This window comes from Podarcis pityusensis (genome assembly GCF_964106645.2).
Source record: "Podarcis pityusensis genome assembly, chromosome: 3".
NCBI classification, from domain to species: domain Eukaryota; kingdom Metazoa; phylum Chordata; class Lepidosauria; order Squamata; family Lacertidae; genus Podarcis; species Podarcis pityusensis.
The window spans coordinates 52,694,971-52,710,709 of NC_138026.1; the positions used below are offsets into that span (position 1 = coordinate 52,694,971).

Here is a 15,739-nt window from a genome sequence, read left to right on the forward strand (position 1 = left end):
TGACACTGTACAAGATAAAATCCAATGGAAAAAATCACGAATGAGAATGAAAAGGCACTTCCATTATTTGATGAAACAGGCAGACATTACAACTCCATTCATGTTACTCTGGCTAAGATATCTACTCTGCAACACGGTTTGGATTTACTTAGTTTTAATTTCTACTATTTATGTTGTTGTAACCTTGGAACTGTAGGGTAGAGGGTGGATGATAGCAAAACAATGATAATAATGAATACAACCAACCCTAAACTTGGGACAGTCAACCTATATTACAGGAGGCTTTTCCATTCCTCAGACAGAAGTATATTTTGCTGCACAACCCAATACTTTCATGGAATGTCAACATCTATAATAAAGTCAGCACCACTTTTCAGCATATGACTGAGACAGGTATGACTAGAAAATTAAATACAAAACAAAAAGAGAAATGAAATACTTTAAAGTGTCTGATATCTCTGCCAGTCAAAACTTTTGACAACAGTTTTCTTTGCCTTACAAATTAAATTGTGGGCAAGGTTGTTTTTTTAACCATACCTTGATTAAAATTTATTAGAGGCATTATAGGAACCAGATGAAAATGATTTGAAGAAAGCCAGTTAGCTGCCCTTATCTCATAAATTTCTGTGCATGCTGCACAACAGGTAACCATTTATATTGTCTTTTTATGTCCAGAAGGCTGTAACAAGTTTATCTACCGTATTTTTCGCTCTATAACACGCACCAGACCATAACACGCACGTAGTTTTTAGAGGAGGAAAATAAGAAAAAAAATATTCTAAACAAAATAGTGGATATATGATTTTTGTGGTTCATGCTGTGGCCACAGACATGTGATCTGACAGTGAGTTTGGAGTAGCCCAATGCATGTGGATCCATGCTTTGTAACCATGGAGGAGGGAAGGAAGGGGAACCATGGATCCTCTGCTCACGACTGTAGCAGATCCCCCCCGCCACCCGCAGGCATTCGCTCCATAACACGCACAGACATTTCCCCTTACTTTCTAGGAGGAAAAAAGTGAGTGTTATGGTGCAAAAAATACGGTAATTTCATTGATTAGTTGTGGTTGTAATTTTTTTAATAATGGATCATCACAGATTAATACAACCAGATTAAAGAAATGCAATTTCTTATTAATTATCAATCTAAGCTATGGGGAGATTCCAAACAAAATAAGAGAAGAGAAATTGATAGCCCAGCTGTGTCCTTATCTGGACAGGGACAGCTTCTAGGTTGGATTACTGCAACACAGTATATGTAGGGCTACCTCTGAAGATAGTTCAGAAACGTCATTTGGTGCAAAATTTGGTGGCCAGGTTGCTCACAGGGCAAGACAGTTTGCGCATATTACACTGATCTGGCCTGACAGCACTGGCTGTCAATTAGTTTCTGGGCCCAGTTCAAAGTGCTGGTTTAAATGGTTCAGGACCACAATACCTTAAGAACCACTTCTGCCCATATGATCCAACCCAGACCCTGTGATCATCATCTGAGGCCTTTCTTTGTATGCCTCCTCTATGAAAGGTCCAGAGGGTGGCAACATCAGAATGGACCTTTTCTGTGGTAGCTCCCCATTTGTGGAATGCTCTCCCTGGTGAGGCTCACCTGGTGCCTTCATTACATATCTTTAGGCACAGGTGAAAACGTTTTTCTTCTCCCAGGTGTTCAGGTGACTAAAATTCTATGGCTTTTAAAAATGTGTTTGTGGGATGAGGATTATTGGGGGTGTAAGTTGTTTCATTGAGTATTTTGTATTCTCTTTTTGTATTTCTTTGTTGTGAACCACCCTAGGCTCTTGGGCAGTATGCTAATTTAAATAAATAATATAATATAATAATATAATATAATATAATATAATAATATAATATAATATAATATAATATAATATAATATAGTTGGAAGATAGGTATACAGTTTTCTGTACATTAACTGAATGTGATTACTAGATCACAAGTGCAAAATTAGAAACGCTTTGAGCATATTTAAAAATGAGCATGGACTTTATCTTATTTCCAGCATAGTGGTGTATTATCCTGATATATAGAAGGTGTTATTTATCATTCCTAAACAACACACTTATCTATGCCAGCAGATTATCTATACCAGGCATAGGCAAACTCCCATCATCCCTAGCTAACAGGACCAGTGGTCAGGGATGATGGGAACTGTAGTCCAAAAACATCTGGAGGGCTGAGTTTGCCTATACCTGATGTATACCCTCAGTAATGCATTCACAAATAAGAGAATAAATGCTAGATCAGAGCAGCATTCTTTCCACTGTGACCAGATGCCTATGGGAAGACCACAAGCAGGACACAAGTGCATTGGTTGTAGCCTTTCCCAGCAACTGGTGTTCAGAGGCAAGCTGCTTCTGATGTGGAAGTTAATGTAGAAAATTCTATGTGCTGTGTGAATAATTACTTCCTTTGTCTATTGCTCCCACCTTTCAGCTTCATTTAATGACCCCAGCTTCATTTAATGACCCCAGGTCTGGCATTATGAGGAGAACTAAGTTCATAAGCTGCATTTAAAACTGAAAGTGAACCTACAGGGAGCATGAACTGAAACCTAAGAATGCAGATTTTGTTTAAAACAGGTTTAGTTTAGGTTTCTGGTTGAGGTTCGCTACAGCCACTCAAGGTTTCGCTGCTGGAGCAGAGCATTCCTTGCACAAGTAGCTATCCTAAGATTGTGCCACTGACCAACAAATTTATTCAGGAGAGCAATTGTATGCTGTATATATGAATTAATGCAAGTAGAAATTAACAGGTTTTGTTAGGGCCAAACCAGCGCCAATAGGAAGTAACTGCAAAGACCAACAAGGAGGTTTTTGACATAATTGTTTCAGGGAGAGAAAAAGTTTAGCTGCCCCTTCTCAGGCTGCACAGCCCCAAGGCACAGTTTAGGCTTTTTCTTGGCTGCTATTTACACAACCAAAATGCATGTTAATAGCTGTCAGACAATTAAATGACTCCTACTTTGGGGTCCTAGAATGATTTCTTTCCCAAGCAAACTGTAAGGTGAGCAAAAGCATATCTAGTGATCTAAACAATGGCAGCTGCACATTCACTCCCAAGCATGGTATCTTTCCTCCTGATATGAGAAGGATAAGGCAGAATTTATTTTAGCACCTGCATGCATTCCTAAGCTTTGTGCATCCCTCCTTCTCCCTTGTATAATGCCTGCTGGCACAGCTGTTTCACTTACATATTTTGTTGTTACTGCTGCTCCTGCTGCTTTATCTTGTAACTGACGTAGCTTTTCATTGTGCTGCCACAGCTTCTTATGCTCCACTTGGTTCTTTTCTGTGACTTCCACACCCCAGTTTCCTGAATTCAGTCTGATGCTGACTGCTCTGACTTGTCTATCTTCCCCTTACAGCCTTCTGTGTCATTCTGTGTAACTCGACCTTGTCCTCACCTGCAGATCTCTTTTTCAGCACCACATATTGTGTTGGGCATCCAGCCATGGTATTGGGACTATGCATAGAAAATACCCCACTGCTTTCGGGCATGGATTGAAACCCATTAGCCATCTGTTCTCTGTGATCATTATGAATAAATCCTGCTCTGGGCTGGTCTATAGCAATAACTTTAAACATCTCTACTTGTTCCTCCACTCAACCAACCCCTTAATCTAAGGATAGTGCAATTCTGAATAATTTGAAATCAGATTGTAGAGTAATTGTAAATATATATAATCACTTCCTTCAGGGTTTTGTTTTGTTTTGCATTGGCTGTCTTCATTTCGTCCACAGTTGCCACTAAATTTATCAATGGCTTCCCTTCCATTGGCACTATGAAGCTACCCCTTTTCGCTTATTATCCTAATGAAACAAGCATACATCGTCCAAGAATACATCAAAGTAATGCAAAATTGTTTTCTTTCACACTCAGTTCTAAAAAAGAGGAAAGTGTTTCAACTCCTTTTTTATTTTCAAAGATGAATGCCAGCAAATAGTCATATTTAACGGTCTTGAGGTACATGGGAATAGAGTACCTCACAATTATGTAGATGCATTTGGGAGCAAAGGTCTCTTTTTCTTGTTATAATTTAACTATAGAAAAAGCTTTTCTTCTGAGAGCTTTATAAAACTGGTAAAAACCTGTTTTTAAGTTTTGGTGGGTTGTTGTTTTTAACCTATAGTATGTGTCTGATTACTGAAACAAGTTAACGGAAATGGGAGAGCTGCTTGCTTGTCTTAAGAGAGTTCCAGAATGATGTTGATAGTTTATTCTAGGCTGCTATAAACCATTCCATTAAATTAGGATTTTTAAAGGCACCTTTGCAGAAATGTTTTGCGATTCTTGATCCTCTTATAGACAGATTGGAAAGGATGGTATTTTACCAAAATGGTTTGTTGGATGTGTCAAACTATTGTCAGAGAGATCTGGGGTCAAATACGTCCCCAGCCACAAAGCTTGCTGCATGGAGCTTGGGCCAGCCACTATTTCTCTCTCTAGCCAACCACGTGGGGTTGTTGTGCTAATGAAATGGGGGGTAGTTAGCTGACTGGGAAGAGCCATGTGTGAAACCCTGAGCCCACTGGAGGAAGGACAGACCATAAATATAACTGTACTAGGATGTACTAGGATGTATTTGAGCTGACTAACATGGCAAATAGAAAATGCAGTCAAAATAGATGAATCAAGATTTTCACTAGCTACCATAATTTTTATTAATGTTAAACACAGCAGAGGTCTCCTTCCCAAAATTAAGTAACATGCACACTAAATATAAAGGACAGATAAGCACCACTCAGCCATAACTTTTCAAATAGGTTGCTGCATAAAGAACAGATACCTCCTGTCAGTTCTACGCTGCCTGATTAGTTAACAGTTAATTCACCCAGGGATGTACCCTTGGTTGAGTGAGGATCAAAGTGACATTTGGATGGAGGCACTTTCTTTCCTGCAGAGCAGGATGAATGGCAAACCCTTTTGTACATGTCCTAAAATTATAATTGCTCAGTAAATTTCAGATCAATGTTAATGGGACTCTTTGCTCAAGACTGTTTTCACTTAAAGTAGTTCAATTTTCTCTCAGTTTGTTTCTTTGTACCTTAATCCTCAATGCATTTCCTACGAAGGATGTTCTACCATATCAACAAAACTTGCTTCCAAATGGTGTGCTTAAGATCACAGCCTCAGGGGGCAAAAAATTAAAATAAAGTATTGTCCTTATCTTCCGCTATTACTTCAAAAGAAAAAGAAAACTACAGTGATATGAAAGAGGTGGAATCAATTACATTGGTACACTGCTTGATTTTTTTTAGCACACTCTAGCTTTTTCAAGAGCTAAACTGAGTCACTGTATTATTCACAAAGATAATGCTTAAGGGTGCAACAAGTCATAGGTTTATCTTTAGAAAATTACCCATTTTCCATTCTTCCATTTTGTCACAATCATATACATTTTAAGTGAGAATATAAGGATCCTAAAAATTGTCTATTAAGAAATCACATAAAATAATAGAGTTATTCCCGTAGTTAATGATAGTGTTTGCCATCTTTTTATTCCTACAAAATAATTATTCTACACTGTCCTAATTATCTGAGTGTTCCCCCAAACTAATTCTTCCAATGCCAACTTTGATTGTATAGGTGGTGATGCTGATCATTTAACAAAGTTATGTATAGATTACCTTATAAATGAATACTAACATATTTAATTTTTTTGTATTCATTTATAAGGCAATCTATACACAACTTTGTTAAATGATCAGCATCACCACCTATACTAATATATTCAAATAGGGGCACTGATGGCGCTGTGGTCTAAACCACAGAGCCTAGGGCTTGCTGATCGGAAAGTTGGCGGTTCGAATCCCTGCAACGGGGCGAGCTCCCATTGTTCGGCCCCAGCTCCTGCCCACCTAGCAGTTCGAAAGCATGTCAAAGGTACCACTCAGGAGGGAAGGTAAACGGTGTTTCTGCACACTGCTCTGGTTTGCCAGAAGCGGCTTAGTCATGCTGGCCACATGACCCAGAAGCTGTCTGCGGACAAACACCAGCTCTCTTGGCCTATAAAGCAAGATGAGCGCGCAACCCCAGAGTCATCTGTGACTAGACCTAACAGTCAGGGGTACCTTTACCTTTACCTTTAATATATTCAAATACTAATGAGATTACACAATTGTTACATTTAATAAATATTAGTGGTCACATTGATTATGCAAACGCTATTTTTAGCATTTATTTAATTAAATGTCATATAGGTCTAATAAGTAATTAAAGCTCTTTGGTGTCAGCTGTGATACAAACTCATTTTTGTTGCTGATTATAACACCATTACTTTGAATCAGTAGTATTATGCTGTGTAGCAGAGGTGTAGTTGGGCTTATTATCTGCCAGAGCTCTTGCTACTATTAGAAGAGAGACATTGTATTCTTTGTATTGTGCAAGAGACATAATTATATCAGAGAAATATCCAACAAACTCATACGGTGAATATGACTAACATTCATAGGCACAAGCTCCTAGGGGTTGAGGCACTTTCGGCCCAGCAATATTTTTTTGGTGTGTTTTGTTTTGTTTTGTTTTAGTAAGCCAGTCCCCCTCAATGTTCAGAGGGCATTTGGTTCTGCCCCCTGGCTACTCATAATATTGTGCATGTGGAATTAGGATGTCGCATCAGGCTCCCTCAATCATCTTGAGAAGCTGGCACCTCTGCTAACATTGGATCTCACCCTCAAACTTTTCTAATAATCTGGGTACTTTGCAAGTTTGACATCATGACTGAGTTGCACTGAAAGCAACAAGGCTTGAGTTTCACTGAAACCAGGCCTGACCTCAGGTTAGAACAGGTCTAAATAATCTGTGTCTTCCAAGAATGTCTGTAGTTGTCTCACCACTAAACCAAATGTTATCATCAAGTTTTATAAACTTTGCTAAGGTTGCCCATAATTACCAGTATTAAAGCTGTTTGGTTGTACTCTAAGGTGGTTACTCTAATTTACACCACTTTTGCAGTCAAAAACTGCAAATTAGGAATTCACTAATAGGAAATTTTGAATATGCAGTTGCTGTATTTGCCGAAGAATAAAGCAAAATTTGTTTCAATGTTTTTTTGCCAACTTGCATCTGTACCTGTAACCATCAGAAACAGATGCACAGATAAGGTGTTGTGACTGTGCTCAGTCTTGTCCCTTTACAACTCTTGACCAGTCTTGCAGACCTGCATCTGGTGTTCTCTCAGCTAATGTGGGAGCACTTTCAGCTGTAAATCACTCAATAGGTGGGGGAAAGCAGAATCTTTGGGAAGAATGACACCAGAAGCAAACTCCCACTGTTTTTAGGTTTGCAACTTTTTTGCTGTAGAAGGAACAGCAAAAACAACAACAACTCAGTCCTTCTTGGTATTTCTCTTAAGTAATACAAATGTCCACTGCAAGAAAGTGTAAGAGAGATCTACTTTGTAAACAGTATGAACATGAAATCGATTCATATGTGTTAATTAGCAGTGAGCATTCTCCCATGAAAGCCAGTGTGTCCCAGTGGATACAGACAAACAAACAAAAACACTGAGCTGAAAATGTCAAATTCTGTCTTGGCCACAGACTCACTGAATAGCCAAATCTCCCATTTTTACTTTGGAAATAACAATGATACACCTCAAATGGTTGCTGATGAAGTCTCTGTTGTACGTGCCATCCATAGCAGAGGCGTAAAGGTCTGCAGGAGCTAATAGAGCATTTTCATTTATGACTCCTCCTCTGTTATAATCTGAGTTTTGTCAGATCTGAAAGTTTTGCCTGCAGGCATGCTGCTAAAATGCTTTAGTTTAGCTGAGCACTTAATGTTTTAAATAAACAGATTCAATACTCAGAAACTTTATTTTCTTTCATCAGTCGATGCTGTTCCGGTAAAATGTCTACTTTCACCTGCAATCCAAATCCTTTTTGTACCAGGCCGGGGAAGGGGCAGGAGTTTGACTGTTCTACCTTCAGTGGACTGCCAAGAGATGGCACATAATCCTTTCATACCTCATTCAACTTCCACACTGTACAATGTATATATTCAAAAAACACCCCTAAATCATGCTCTATTAGCATTATTGTTGAGGGCTCCATCACTCCTGTTTAAAGAATTAGTAAGGAAAGATACAACTGTAGGCCCAATCTGATTGTTTCCAGCTACTGAAGAAAAGGGACTTCTTAGTAAGGATGTACATGGAATCACTAAAGTATAAGGCAGGCTGTTGTGCTGTCACTGGACATGTCACCAAAAGACTTTCATTTCCAAACAATAGTTTCTCTGCTTTATGCAACCCATGGAAAGAGTATGTAGCCTATTCTGCATAACCAGGGGTAGGATTACAACTACAGATCTGAGGAGGTAACAGTGATAATGATATAGCCCAATGATCTTGCACAGCAATATTCCACTTCAAAATTATCTGTCTTGCCCTTTTGTTACAGCTGAGTGTACTAATTAAAATGACGTACCATTCAAGAACACGTCAACTGCATTTGTTGTTTCAGTATTCAACCACCTTCACAAATAGATCAGCGCTTGCGCTTCTCTTCAAAAAACCTAATAAAGCATGCCATCTCAATCTCTAAGTTACTAAAAAAAGTGACTGGACCCCTTTTCAGTCTCATGTGGACAACTGCTTTTAGCGTTCCAGCAGTGTGGAGTTGGGTGCAGGTGCAGATGACTACACGTAGGTTGAAGTAGATTTCAAATGACCCCAACTAAATTTCTTGCAGCTCACAGTGTTAGGTGTGATAGAGGGCAAGGATCCAGTCAATAAGCTGCCTGATTCCTGGCTGATAGTACCACCACAACCTGAATGTCGGAAGTTGATGTGAGTTGCCAGAATCTCAGACCCATAGTAATGGGGGGGGGGTGGAGGGGTGGTCTCCTATTAATATCCTAGTATAGACCAGATGTGGAAGGTTCTCCCTCAGGTGTGTCCTAAAGACTTGCATCCTAGCAACCACCCGTCACAGCAAATTGCTATCCAAGGCAAGGTCTGGATTGCAGCAGTAAACTCGACCAGAAAGTCGCAGGCTGTGGACAATAGAATACAACCCACTCCTTTCCCTTTCACCACATGATGGCACCAAGTAGGAACCCCAATAAGCAACGACACCAGAGTTGTCTTATAGTTAACACAGAATTCTCCAGAAAGCTGTGAGATCTGAATATAGCTCACACTCAATGGGCCTTATCCAATGCTGTGGCTCCACTGGTGGCAAAACCAACTTCCCTGTCCTCTTCCTTTCCTGATACTTCTAGCCCCTCTGCTCCCTCAAGGAAGTCCTGCTGTGCCAGTGATACCATGCATGTGGAGCATTGGGTACAACCCAATAATTTCATCCAGTCAATACAGGTACAAACAGGGATAATACTTACATTATCTATTATATAGTGTGGGGCGGGGAGCTTTTCAGCATGCTGCTGCTGCTGCTGCACAGTACCTTCTGTGATCTGTATGGAGACTAGTTGCATTTATTGTGCCTGTCTCTGACACTTAAAAAAGTTGAAACTTCTATACAAATTATACTTAATATGAACTTAACAATATGAACCTTCTTGTGGAGTTAAGTTCCTTTATAATAGGAACTTTACTCCATTCAGAAAATGTAATTATATGTGCTACATTTGTGCATAGAATTAGGCCTGCTGAGGTCTTGGAATACATCTGCATGACAATGCAATTTATCTCTCTGTGAAAATAAAGTGTTGCCTAACAGCTGTCTGATTTCAGTCTTCCACATTTCAGTCCATCCTAGTTCTAATGAAAATGTAGGTACAAGTATAAACTGTAATTAGAAAGCATGCCTTAAGAGCTAATTCTTCTTGTGTTAATTATACCAATAAACAAGCTAATTCAAATGGAGTTATCTTAAATAGAAAGGTATTTTCAGGGGGTGGGAACATTCAATTTGTTTCCTTTTACTTTGACTAATTCTTTGTTTCATAAGTGCAATGCAAAAATAATTGTTACAGTCAAGTTCCAGACCTCAAAGTGCTCCTAGCACAAACCCAAATAATAAAAAATCAAATTTGTGGCAAACATGAAAGAGAAAGTAAAATAAAAGCAACACCACCATCCATTCTAAGAGTGAGTTCATAGAATGCCCCATCACAACTTTACTTATACTTCTGCAACTTCATCCCACACTGGTTCCACATGGACTTGCCACTGCAGAAGGTGGGACTGGGTGACCACAATAGACTGTATTTTGAACATAGTAAACTGCTTCATTCACTTATAACATTTCTGGTTTGGGGTAGAAGCATAAAACCCACAAGCATGGGAAGTTACTATCTGGGCATGCATTAACAATATTATATAGTCTTGTGTGATACTCAATACACTCCCCAATAAATGCTCCTTTAAAATATTAGGCAGTGCAGAGACAATTTGCAGTGTACAGCTATCCTATGTGGAGTCACAAACAACATTTGCTCACACTGAATATATAGCAAAAACTACCCTGGGTAGCAATGTATTCTTGCCATCTTTGCCTGCATCTGCACAGCTTACAACTATTAATCACTGCTGCATTCCTTTCAGAAGCAAAAGCGCACATAGCATCTTTATTGTAGATAGCAACTAACACTTAAAGGCCTTGGTTTGTACCAAAAACTTCATTGTATATACAGATCCTTCACAGATTTGATAAATTGTAATTCCCAGCTATATGTCTTGCCAAAGTCTCTACTAAAATGCTGTATAACCATTGTATTTATGACTGTCCTTTGAGACTACAACAAATGCACACAATTATTCAAGATTATTCCAGCCATTAAGTTGCGAGGCTTTATTGCTGCAATTTGAATGGATATATTTCTTCTCTGCCAGGAAAAATATGGATTGATCACCTCTGTTTTCAAACAATAACTGAGAAAATACTTAATCTAATTCCCACCAAATAAAAACCTAGATCATTTCCCACTAGCAAAAGAGCCTACTGCACATACAACCCACAGAAACAGTGACAATGTCAAAGAACAATGTCTACTACAGAAATTAAGGGATTTATTTCTTTATTTACAGTTTAATGTATTTACCCAAGTAATACAAACTCAAATATCTGATATGCCTCCTGGGTCAAACAGCTTGGTTGTGTCAACCTTTTCTTCCTTCAATTAACCTACTTTTATAAAACAAGAACAACACCCTGTACTTTATTTGGTCCATTAAAGTTTACACCATGCTACACTGGTACTGGTTTGTACTTGAGAATTTTCCTGAGGATCCAAAGGCTTTGAGAACATTGTATAAACAATTTCACTGGTAGGTGTCTTTCCCACAACAATTTTATCTCTTCCGGATTAATTTGAAATTATTGTCACGAAGGAATACATATGGCAAGTGTTACGTAAGAATGGAAACTCCACATGGATTTCACTGAAAAGGCCCTTGTGTTAGACACTAATTCAAAAATCCTGCTCACATGGGTTTTCTATTCTGGTATGTTCTCCAAGTAGCAAATGAAAAAGAAAGAAAGAAATGATAACCCATGGTCCTCTTTAGTTAAATTTCCTGGGGAACCTTCTGTATGCATAGTCAATTCTAATCCTTGTTCATAGATATATCCAGATTTTCTGGTGCATATTTTTTCAAAATCTCAACAGCCTGAAACTTTTCTCTAAGACACAACAGTGTTTTATTATTATGTTCTGAAGGCACGTGAGGCCATCACCATGCTGAAACTAAGCAGATCTGAGTGTAGTCAGTGCCTGAAAGGTGATCACTTCAGAAACAAAATTAAAAAAAATCCTTCCAGTAGCACCTTAGATACCAACTAAGTTTGTTATTGGTATGAGCCTCTGTGTGCATGCACACTTCTTCAGATACCAGAAACACATGCATACCACCTGGGGTTCCATGGTGGAAGAAAGGCAAGATACAAATGTAAGATAATAAATAAACAAATGGTGCACTATTAAACATTTGTTGTGTTCAAAACACTATGTGATATGGCATAACAATCAAAGATGCAATACTGTGCATGTATACACATGTATGTGCCTACACACCCTACCAAAGCAGTATTCTGCTGAATAATGTTTTGGAAGTCCATGCTTTCATGCTATTTCCTTCTTCTACCTCCCCCCCCCCCAACATGTTCAAACGTGTTTAGATATTATTCTACTCTTCAAATAATATTGTAACCTTTCTTTTGAATGCCATATTCAATTCATAAAATGTCATGGTCTATGCAGTGGTTTTGCCCTGACAGCACGACTTTCAGTGATTCCAGCATCCAATTAATATCCCAAGAGGACATTGTGCACTTCTATGTGCATTGGTGTTTCCCTGTTTTTTCTTCAAATGCAGTTGTTCTTGCGTTCTGTTGCAAGCTACTTTCAAAAAAATCCTGAGTTTTGAAAGTGGTTTTTGCAAAAAGAGGTGATGCTCAAATGTAGGTTTCTCAGAAGTCCTACTGCATTTGTTGAGCTTGCCTCACAGTAACCCTTGTGGATCCAAGCCAAAGCATTTAACACTCAGATCCTTAAACAATGGACTGTACCAAGACATATCACTATAATATGCCCATACAAAAGTAGTCTTCTAATGTATTAGTGTGCTTAGAATGCTTAGAATGACATCATAAGAATGTTCAAATATTTTCATGCACCATCTAGCCTTTCAAACGCTTTTTGAAAAATTCTCTCAAGAAAGATATATTTCAAGTCATTGGCCACTCTATTGGCCAACTGCTATTTGAATCCTTTACTGCGGTGCATTTATAAATTGGTACCACATGCTCATCTTATGGAAAGAAGCAGCTTTAGGCTAATAGCCCAAGGAAAATTCTTAGCTATAAGATATTTCAGCATGGCATTGGGGAAATTATTTTCCTTCTTATACAGTTAAAGTTTGCTGCAGTCATCCACTTCCATATTTTATTTCTTTTTGAGTAAAACAACAGTTATAAACTGAAAATTCTGATGCACACATATATGATATGTTGTTCCAAACAACTAGATGTCAACTCTTCAAGACTGCTGCATGGAGTACTTTGAAGCTTTACACAGAGAATGCTATCTCACTTGGCTTATTATCAAGGAAGACCATGAGAAAATAAAACAGAAGAATAGTCACTATAATCCCTTTTTGCAGTCTAGTGTCTTGCATTACTAAAATCTTTCTCACAGTTGTCTACAAAATCATCAAGCCTTTATTAATACCTTGCAATGAGGTTAAATTGGGAAAACATATCATGAAGTACAGGTGACATCCTGCCTTATCTGAAGCAGAAGTGTTAACGGCTGACAAGCTGATTTAAGTGATCAGTAGTTCCATGTTGCCTCCCCCTGCCCCAAACTATTCTGGGCAGACTGGGCCTCCAGTTAGGAACAATTTTATATATCCAAAGGCTGTCCTGGGAATCTGATCTCTGATGTTGCCTATGCAAAAAAGAGTGTACAATGAAAATCGTTTCACTTTCCCCATATTTGACAAATAAAAGAAATTTGCAGGATAAATACAAGGTGCATTGCCTCCAATCCATTAACTGCTTAGTCCAGAATAGTATCCCTTAGCTTCTTTTTAGGAAAGTTGTTTCTATATTGTGGCCACGACAACTCAAAGTGCTTTAATCTTGCTACATTTACCCTGATTTTGAAACTTGCACTGATACCTTGTATCAGACTACTTCCCAGCCCATCCTTGTATTTTCTCCTTAGAAAGCATTTAACATGGCCCCAGTGCTTTTACCCAATGAAATCCATATGCTTTACACTGCTCAATTCCACAACAGAAAGAATAAGCTTTTCAAGTGAAACTCAAAAGGACATTATTGTCAAAGCACTTGCCACTAAAATTAAAGAGAAATATTGAAATCGCTTAGCAAAATCCATTAAAAAGTCTCCAGCAATTACCGGCTTTATATGTTTCACACAAATCATGCCAAGCAGTGTAAAAGAAATTGGGGTGGGGGGACGCTCCCCAGTGCTTCCCCCATCTAGCCAAATGCCTCTTGACATTCGTCAAGCCAGAACTCTCATAAATCTTGAAGAAGTAACAATGCAAAAGAACAAAAAAACCCCAAACATATCCCTGGTTAAATGAAGCCAGACACTAATTTGATATAAAACATTTTGCAAATATTAAGGCTTCCCTTAAGGGATCCATATTTCACAATTACGGCCAGCTATTAAAGCACGCGATGAAAAGAGATGGGATGGGAGGAAGAGGGGGAGGGAAGGAGTTGATGAGTGTTCATACCCGATGCTTCCTTGGTCCAAGTGCAGAAATGCCCACAGGAGAGCGAGAACTCAGAGCGAGAGGAGATCCGAGGAGGAATGCACCCGGATGGCAGGAGGTGGTACTGCCTTTCCCAATGTGGGAGCTTAATAGCTTGTACTTGGACAAACCTCACCTTCCCCAGGTAAGGGAGGCTGACTCTCTCGCTGCCATAGCCCAGCCAGGCAATGGCATCTCTGCTTCTCCGTCAGAGCCAAGTCTCCGGAGACCAAGCCCTACCCTCCTAAGTGGCTGCCAAGCCCCCTTCCCACCGATCTCTACCAGAGATCCTCACCCCAACAATACACAGAGCCCGCCCGCCCCTTCCCCAGCGCCTTCAGCAACCCCCAGAGCTGCCCGGTGGAGCGAGAGCGCGGAGGCATCCCCACATTGGAACACAATGGGACTTACTCCCAGGTAAGTGCGCACACGCAGGATGGCAGCCTCCAGCAGCCTCCCGAACAATGCACTGCAGAGCGAGAGGGAGAGGGAGTGTGTGCGTGTGCCTTCGCAAAACTGCACCAGGAAGAGAAGCAGAGAGGCGCCCCTTTGCAAGCCAAACACGCGCGCGCGCGTGCCCACGTATACATACACATGCACCCACCCCAAAGTGGGTGAGCCGGGGAGAACCCCAAAGTGCCCGAGCCGCGCTAGAAGGCGGCACAATCCCCAAGCCCCTTCGCTGAGCTCCATACTCACGCGCAGGGCTCTCCTCCGCGATGGCAAGGCAGCTCCAGCCCAGCAGCCCAAAGTCCTGCTGACGGAGGGCGGGGAGGGAGGGAGGGAGGGAGGGAGATGCCCGCTCCACTCCTGCTCTCCGCCTGCCCGTTCCCCCCGCCTCCTCTTCGGGATTCGCTTCTCCTCCTTCCTAGCTCCGGCTATGGCACCGCTTGGCGCTTATCCTTCGCCAGCAAGAAGTCTCCTTGGTGTCTTCCCCGCCAAACCGGGCAGCGCCTGGGCGACGGAGGAAGAGAGAGAGAGAGAGAGACCGCGGGCAGCAGCTGGAGCCGTAGAGCGCGCGGGAGAAGTAGTGGAGTTCAGGAGGCGGCGTTTGCTGCACATCCCCCAGCGGCCCAGGCCAGGTGCGGCAGCCGGAGCAGCAGCAGCGGCAGAGCTCGCTCCCGCGGCGCAAGCACAGCGCGACCAGCAGCAGCAGCAACCCGCGTCCCTTCACTTCCAGTCAGCTTCGCTTGTGAGGAGGGCAAGCGGCGGGGAGAGCGCGAGGCGGCGGCGGCGGCGGCGGAGAAGGTGGGGCTGAGGCACATTCTTGCCCTCACTTCCCGAGGCGGCGTACAAACTCTCTCGAGTTCCTGGCGGCGAATTGGCCCTCCCTTCGCCTTCGGGAAACAGCCGCCAACATCGCCCGTTGCCTTACGGCTCTCTCTGTGTGTGTTGTTCCTCAGTCCTCACATAAACCGGAGCCACCTCCTCTGCTGTCCCTGTGGCGATGTTTGCACGCAGCAGTTCCTCTCTCGGCTCCCCGCTGCCTGGGGTCGAGTCACGGCAGCAGCTGCCGCCGCCGCCACAGCT

The 15,739-nt window shown here is 41.1% G+C and overlaps 1 protein-coding gene across 5 annotated transcripts in view; it reads right to left on the reverse strand.

Annotated features, from left to right (window-relative positions):
* The window catches only part of HS3ST5 (heparan sulfate-glucosamine 3-sulfotransferase 5), a 141,093-nt gene extending 126,074 nt beyond the window's left edge, over window positions 1–15,019 (reverse strand). For 2 of the 5 annotated variants that reach the window (XM_081000419.1, XM_081000423.1), the window contains exon 1: window positions 14,909–15,019. The gene's annotated coding sequence lies outside the window, so the exon portion shown is untranslated. Of the gene's footprint in view, window positions 1–14,191; window positions 14,392–14,620; window positions 14,725–14,908 lie in introns of those variants that run through there. The other 3 variants (XM_081000425.1, XM_081000421.1, XM_081000420.1) reach the window with 3 other exon arrangements.
* Window positions 15,020–15,739: the final 720 nt, after the last annotated feature.